The sequence below is a fragment of the Arachis duranensis genome, chromosome 5 (assembly GCF_000817695.3).
Source record: "Arachis duranensis cultivar V14167 chromosome 5, aradu.V14167.gnm2.J7QH, whole genome shotgun sequence".
Taxonomy (NCBI): domain Eukaryota; kingdom Viridiplantae; phylum Streptophyta; class Magnoliopsida; order Fabales; family Fabaceae; genus Arachis; species Arachis duranensis.
In genome coordinates this window covers 26,018,407-26,025,769 of record NC_029776.3, presented here as the reverse complement: position 1 = coordinate 26,025,769, position 7,363 = coordinate 26,018,407, and positions in this window count along the sequence as shown.

Here is a 7,363-nt window from a genome sequence, read left to right as displayed (position 1 = left end):
CAGCTTACTAATTATTTGTTTTTTATTTTCTCTTAAACAGAACTAAACCTAACTAAACTTTACATCCAATATAACCGATAAGCAACAAAAATCACCGGCCACATGAAATCGATTTCACGAACCCTAATAAATTAATTCCTAATCAGCGAGAAAAAAGGGAAAAAGTAATAAAGAGAAGATCTTGGAGAACTGCAACAGAAGATGAAGTAGAGAAAGAAGAGAAAACTAAGAAGAAAGGTAAATAACAATTAAAAAAAAAAGAAAAACAAAGCAATCGAGTATTGATCGATTCATACATAGATAGAGAACGTAACAACAAGAGATGCGATTAAAATTACAAAAAAGAAAAAAGAAAAAAATTATTAGCAAATTAGCCCCAATGCTCAATGAAACAGGACAGCCGGTCAGTCCACTGAGCATGGAGGTAAATTCAATACACTCTTGTATTAATACAATTGTATTATAGAGAACAGTTACTGTAATGTGTATGTATATTGATCTAACTCGGTGAAGCTCATTGTATACATTTACCTATATAAAGAAAAAGAAAACAACTAATTAATTTGCCTACTGATTCCATTATAACAGAATAACAGAATTAGAAAAATAGAATGCGTGTGACTTGAACTCTAATAACTGCACTACACTTACTTTTATTCTCCATGTCTGCAACTGATTACTATTATTCTATGTACATACTCTTCTGAAAGATTTAAAGTTAAAATATTAATTGTTGAATAAAACCGCCTTTAAAATCCCTTAAAGATAAATAAATTTTGACAAAATGCTCAAAAATAAAAGTTATTTGCTATATTAACGAACCTAATTATCAAAGATTGTGCACACTTTTTCTTTCCTTTAGCCAAATTGTAATATTTTGTGATGCTATACTAGAATGTTACTGACTTTATTGATTGCATTGCATTATACTTGTATGCATCGCAAAAACAGATGAACAGTGCTAACAACATAGCTAGCTAACCAATCCTACTTGCCAATGCTATGATTTAGCAGGGATACTATACATGTAATCAAACTACTTTGGCATATTAACATTGCAAATTAGCAATTAATTACACCCTTACTTGCTAAAATTGCGCGAACTGTTTAATTTATCATTGAAAATTGAAATAGAATGTTGTTTAAACTAACTTCTGTTTTTACAATTGCAAACTTTAGGCACCAATTTATTGGGATCAGAAATTATGAACACGGTCCTACAAATGCAGAATCAAAACTCTAACCTTTTCTTAGTAATCACATCACATCTTCACCCAAACATGAGCATACCCACACTTTAGAGACAAAAATAACTCATGGCATAGTAGTTTCATCTGGACTTTGTGCAACAAAAATATACAATGCATCCCTCCCCCAGCCGTTCGCGATCGATGGCAGTCTCGCCCAGCTTCGGTACTCCGTAGCACAGCACACTCTCTAGTGAAGCCGACCAATCTTCGCCAACACATGTGGAGACACCACCCAGGAAAACTCAGTCTCGCTCCGGCGCCGTCAGAGGAGAAGCAAGATCTACTCTCTATCTAGGGTTTCTAATTTTCCTCTGTTAAGTTCATCGCCTGGGTCACCACCAAAGCCATTTTTCCTACTCCATTTACAAATACTTTACAACAAAAAAAAACCCACTTCAGATAGGCCCATTATTAGCCATCATAACGGATTCCGTAGTACCCCTTAATTAATATACTTCATTACACCTAATCTTTTTAACTCACCTGCTTAACATTTACGCTACCACAGTCTTTTCTGCACAGTGCCACCAGCTTTCTCAGAATTGGTCTCATGAAGTGGACAAGTGTCACTGAAGTATCCTGCCATTGCATTTCTATACATGTAGAACAAAACTTGTTTTCTACACCAGAAAATTCACCTTTAAAATATTACTTTTGATACTTTTAAAAAATGAATTGATTTAAAATTAAAATTTATATTAAAATTGATAGATGAAATAATTCTCATCTTAAAGAAATAATATTACCCTAATAAATAACCAATAAAATTTTATAATTTATATAAATTTTTTAATAAAATAATTAAAAATACATATTAATATATTATTTTATAAGACCTAAAATAAAATTAAATTTAACACTAATATTAAAGACGCTCTTAAAATCTGCATGGAGGACATGTGATTGTGTGAAACTCAAAATATTAGGAGTTGCAAAATTTATACGCTATTTGATGAGGAAGAGGGAATGAAGGGGTTTTATTTCTTTAAAATTGGAATCTAAGAGAAGAGAAATAGAGAGAACTAGTGTATGTACCCAAGAGATGCACAAAAAATATTTAAATTTTTATTTATATTTGAAATATTTTTAGTGAAAAATATTTTTTAGTATATTTAATTTTAAATTAAGTTTAATTTATTATTTTTTATTCATGTAAATACTAAGCAAAAATACATAATAAAAATTTTATAAAATAATTAGATTAGTTAAAAAAAAAAGGCGTAGTATCCAATAAATCAATGTTAATTTTTATGAGAAAATGTGCACATTTTTTTTGTGAACAACCAAAACTTTAGTCTATGTCTCCAAGATTGATCATTGCATATCTATAGACTGTATTTTTATTTATGTATCGAAGTATCCTAATTTTAAATTTTTAAAATTTATGTCCAGATAATGTCTTGAGATTTTTAGTGAGATCATACCTACAAAGAAATTAAAAAAAAATAAAAGGACAAAAGAATGTAAGTAAAAAATTTAGAAAAAACTATATTTAAAAATATATTAAACTCAAAATTAAAATATAACCTAGTAATCATAACAATTGTTAAAGAAAGATACAAGTCTCACATATAAAAATTTACAATCATGTAATATACTAAGAGAGCATATATATAGTGTAGGATTGATCTCCTTTAAATTAGGAATAGAAATATTCAATCAATGCTAAATTAGTTTGATTATCTATTTTCAAAATAAATATTCTAATTATGCCTGATTGATTTGTAAAATTAAAAATTTACAATAATTTTTTAAATTAATAATTTCCTTGTTTATATATATATTAATTGTTTAATTAATAGTTTTCATATTTTTAGGATATATTTATTTTTTTAAATAATTCTAAATATTTTTAAATGGGCCATGGAGATCTGAATATGTAGTGACATGCAATGGGTTATTTACTGTTTAACAAGTATATTAAGTTTTGATGGTTCATTGGGTAGTAATAGGTATTCTCTAGAAATTATTGCTGGTAGTGAGATTATGCCATGGTTAGTCTCCCCGAAAATGATTTGGAAGGCGTGGTAGTTTGAAATTGAAGGAGAAGATTGTATAGTAGATATGTGAGGTGGAGTCATGGCGGGTATAGTGTTCCCCCATGTAGTTTGAAATTGAAAGAGAGGCATGGGCGGCACAGTATCCCCCATAAATGGATGATTCAGTTGTGAAGTTCTCATTTGAGAAATGAGCAAGAATCAAATAATAATGGAGTTAAATTCGTTACTGTGTATGCTTTACTTTGTTGGTTATTTTAGTCAAGTCAGGGAACATGGGTGATCATTGTTGAACATCAAATGGTAGCTGGGCCAGAGTATATTTAAGTATTGATTTAGTTGTTAATTTTAGTTGGGTGCAAAGGTGCAGATAATGATAAAACTAAAACGATAATTTTGTATTAAATAGGTGATGAAGTAATAGAATAAAGCAGACACCATACACGAATAACAAGTTTGGGAGGAGACAATAATAATGATCTTATCATTTTATCATATGTTGTGGTATTAGCCTATCACGTATGTCGAATATCACCCTTATATGCTAATCAGTTTCAAGCCAAAATATCCTATTAGTAAACCCTTCATTTAATTGTACTGATAAAAATTCATATGCAACTCTTCCAATTTCTTTGGAACCTATTGTTTCTATATTGTTCAGTATGGCATTCCTTAGTGTATTTAGAGGATCAACATGCAAATACGCAATATCATAATCGAATTACCCTCAAATATTACACCTTTTCATAATTTTTTATTGTTCTATTGAGATAAATTACTACAAAAAGAACTGATTCTTATCCATGTGCATGTAAAGAAGAAGCATAAAGACTTAGAGTAAAAAGATAGATGTAGTGTGATTAATGATAAAGCTAGCAAGTTCTTTATATAGAGGGTAATTTTTTTGATATAGTCATCTTGGATGCAGAAACACCTAATTAATTAGATATGTATCTCGAATACTGTGACCACATTTTGTGTCTCTAACTATATTTCAGGTACTGTGACCCTGTTTACGTGTCTAAATATATCTTGGTTATTGTGACCCTATTCAAAATACGATTATATATTGGATACCGAGTACCTGTTTTTAGTTATGCGTCACATCCCGACTGCACCCAGGATATATTCAACTTTGATAGTCTCATATCCTGGGTACTCAGTCATGGGGATATGAGTTTAATAAAATTTGGATCATAGCACCCGAGATATGACATGTGTATATCAATAAATACACCGTAGTTTATGTATTTTGGTAAATAATATATTTATTTATTTTAAATAAAAAATATTATAAACTTGTTAACCCTCCTAATAAAGAGTTTGATAATCCATGTATCATCTATAAAGTTGTATAATTTGTCCCCCTTAAAAGATGCAATTTAAGCCTATCGCAGGCAAAATCATTCTTGCGCAGAAGCACGATGTCCTTAGGATTTGTCACACGTCCTTCTACATGTGCAGGGACGGACTTAGGGGTGCAAGTAGAGGTCTTGGCCCCTCCCCCATATTCTTTAAATAAATAATAATAAGTTATTAAGTATATAAAATTATTATATATTATATAATGTTACTTTTTGTTTGAAAAATACATTTAGTATTTAGTCTAATATAAATAAGAGTCCAGTCCAAATATTAATAATTTTTAATATCTAAAAAGTAAGTAAAATATTAAAAAAATCTGAAAAAGATATTATTATTAATATTTTTTAATTAAATAAAAATGTTCAAATCTCATGAAGTGAATTCTTTTTCTTCTTGTGACTATCTTTTTTTATTCATTTGATATTAATTCTCTATGTTTTAACTGCTACAATTAAGAAATCTTTTTTAACTATGAATATTGTGAAAAATAACTTAAAAACAAAATAAAAGATGAATTTCTTGTTAATTGTCTTTTAATTATATTGAAAAGAAAATTACTGAAAAATTTGACACAAATTCCATTATGGGTGAATTTTATGATACGGAAAATCGACCACTTTGTTAGTAAAAAGTATACACATTTTTTTACTTTAAAATATATTCTCTGTCGATATATTTTTGTAAAACATCTTATATTATATAATTTTTTACATAATTTTTAATATTATATACTTTATTGGCCCCCCATAATATTATTTCTGGATCCGTCTCTGGATAGGATTGATTTGTTTTAAAATAAAAAAACAAAATTTTAATAATGTTGAACTAATTTTATATATATTAATTATAGTCATTAATTATAGCTACTAACTTCTTTTATATCTATGGTTTTTTTTTGTCTGTAATGCTAAAGGAAAAAAAATAGTTAAAATTTGTCTTATTTAACATTTATTAATTGTTATAACAATTAACAAACACCAAATAAGATAATTTTTTGTTTTTTGACTATTTTTTGTTACCAAATATTTTTGTTTCTTTATATATATATTATTGGACAGCTAAATTTTACCTTGATAATTCTCTTTATTATAGATTAATAAATTTTTTAGTGTACGTAAAGTGGATCCTCTAAATATATTTATTTTGTTTAAATAGTTCTTAATATTTTCTTATATGTATACATATATATTGATTGTACGTAAAAATATTTAAGTCATATATTATTATATATTTTTTGATACTAATTTTATATATATATAGGCTATAATTATTCAATGATATTTTTTTTCTTTTTATTAATATCATCGTATACGTAAATTTATAATCTTCATAAATCACGGTAATCTTTGTTAATAACAGTAATCTTCATAAATTACTATTAAAAATATGACTTGTATACTAATTGATTGTATCTAGTAAAAAATTATACTAATTAATTATCACTTTTGAATAATAAAATAAATAATTTTAATTATGTATGATTAGTGAATAATCTAATTAATATACAATAATTTCTTTTCAATAATGCCTTCAGGCAAATAACAGTATCATAGGAATAATAATTATTATTATGGAAAATATTATAATTGTGAAAAGTATCAAAGATCAGTATAAAAATATGTGAAACAAAGTGATTAGAGTATAGAAAGAGTCATAGAAAAAGTACAAATAAGTATATCGAAAAGAGAAAGAATGATGAATTATTAGAAGTAATAAATCATTACAATAATATGAGGTAAGAGTGGTTATTTATACTTTAACAGCATATAACAAAATAAAGGCTAGCTCAACAAATCCTAATTACCTTGCCAACTCATCTAACAAATTCACTAACAACACATAACAACTTCTAACCACATGGCTCAAACCTAAACCCATAGGGTGCTACTATTCTCAACCCTTAACCACATGACTCCTTCTTTGGACTAAAGAGAGGAATAACTGCTGCAACCCTGAGCTTCAGTCTAAAGTTGAGAAAGGGTGCTTGGGAGAGTGGTTTAGTCAGGATGTCTACCAATTGGTCCTACGATGAGATATAAACTACATGTACTTGTTGTATAATTCGATTGCGGATAAAGTGCAAATTGATCTCGAAGTGTTTGGACCAATTGTGCAAAATTAGATTCTTTGTCATCAATGCGGTACTATAATTGTTGTAGAACAGTGTTGACGGTGACTCTGAAGGTAAATGCATCTCATGAAGTAGTTTCTGGAGTCAAATGGTGTTCGTCATAGCATTTGACAGTGCTGTAAATTTGGCTTTTATACTAGATCTGGACACTGTGACTTGTTTTCGACTAGACCATACAATTAATTAGCTTAGTGCCAAAAAAAATACAATACTCTGAGACAAAGCTTCTATCATCGGCATAAATGGCCCAATCAGAATCACTAGACGCTAGTATCCTTAAACTATCACTTTAAGAATGTGAGGCCCGAATGCAAGTGTCGTTGCCAAATAGCGAAGGATCTGCTTGACGGCTTTCCAATGCTGGTTAGTCAGGGAATACATGTACTGTGCAACTTTGCCTACCACGCACACGATTTTTGACCTAGTGATGGTGGCATACTAGAGCCCACCTACCACAGACCTATAGAGATTAGGGTAGTCAAAAGGTGAACATGATGCAACAGTAAGCTTGGGGATGCTGAGCATTGGTGTTGGAATAAGCTTTGCAGCGCTCATGTTTACTCTTTCTCTTGCAAATATTTTATGTACTTGGTCTAAGGCAATGCCAATGAATTATTAGA